At 40.3% G+C, this 1,342-nt stretch overlaps 1 protein-coding gene across 1 annotated transcript in view; it reads left to right on the top strand.

Annotated features, from left to right (window-relative positions):
* The window catches only part of NRXN3 (neurexin 3), a 2,130,901-nt gene that overhangs the window by 794,072 nt on the left and 1,335,487 nt on the right, over positions 1-1,342 (top strand). The window lies entirely within an intron of this gene.

The raw sequence follows: 1,342 nt of genomic DNA, 5'->3' as shown, positions 1-1,342 counted from the left end.
TAGACAAGATGTTACCAGAGCTCCTGGCAGATATATAGTAGTTATTAATGCATATTTGTTGAATTCATTAACAATTCTCCATTCAGTGATTTGAAACTTTGGGCCACAGGAAAAATGTGAATGGGTGCATACATTTTACTTAGTAAGAGGAAAGTTATTCCAGGTTTACAAAAAGAGGAATCTTCCCAGATCTGAACAAAATACCATAGATGACCATGGACATGTTTCCAGCTCCTAAAGAAAAATATGTTTTTAGGTGTGCTAAACTAAATTCTGCTTTGTCAGAAAGCTATATTTCAATATTAATAAATGTAATTTCAAACTACATGTTAATCATTTTGCTAAATGGTGATGGTTAAAACAGAAATTTAAGGCATATATAACTCTTGTGCAGTATGGTTCTGTACATGTCAAATTATTCAGGTTTGTGGTTGTTGTTAGGTGCCATCTACTAATAGTGACCCCCTGCACAGCAGAATGAAACACTGCCCAATCCCGCACCAGCTCCACGATCCCTGCTATACGTGAGGCCATCATCACAGCCACCGTGTCAATCCATCTTGTTGAAGGCCTCCCCCTCTTTCGTCGACTCTCCACCTACCAAGCATGACATCCTTCTCCAAGGAATGGTTGCTTCTGACAACATGACCAAAATAGGTGAGATGAAATCTGGCCATTCTCGCTTCCAAGGAGCATTTCGGGTGTACTTCCTTCAGGACAGATCTGTTAGTTCTTTCAACAGTCCATGGTACTTTCAGCATTCTTCGCCAGCACCACAACTCAGAAATATCAACTCTTCTTCGTTCTTCCTTGTTCATTGTTCAGCTCTCACATGTATACAAGGTGACTGCAAATACCAGGGCTTCTGTCAGGTGTACCTTAGTCCTCAAGGAGACATCCTTGCTCCTCAGCACTTGAAACAGTTCCTTCACAGTTGACCTTCTCAGTGCTACACATTGTCTAATGTCCTGACTGCCGCTTCCATTGGCATCGATTGTAGAACCAAGCAATGTTAATTCTTTGACAACATCAATCTTCTCTCTATTTGTTGTGATGCTGCTCATTGGTCCAGTTGTGAGGATTTTTGTTTTCTTTATACTGAGACGTAATGCATACTGCAGATTGTATTCTTCGACCTTCATCAATAAGTGCCTCGAGTCATCCTCACTTTCAGCAAGCAAAGTTGTATCGTCTGCGTATCTCAAGTTGTTAATGATTCTTCCTCCAATCCTGATGCCATGTTTTTCTTCATATACTCCGGCTTCTCAGATTATTTGCTCAGCATATAGATTGAATAAGTGTGGAGAAAGAATACAACCCTGACACACTCCTTTCTTGATTT

This window comes from Orycteropus afer, unplaced genomic scaffold, assembly GCF_000298275.1.
Source record: "Orycteropus afer afer isolate SDZICR_OR568_19922 unplaced genomic scaffold, OryAfe1.0 scaffold00079, whole genome shotgun sequence".
NCBI lineage: Eukaryota > Metazoa > Chordata > Mammalia > Tubulidentata > Orycteropodidae > Orycteropus > Orycteropus afer.
Note: the sequence above shows the minus strand (reverse complement) of the source record. Positions and strands in the feature narration are given on the sequence as shown.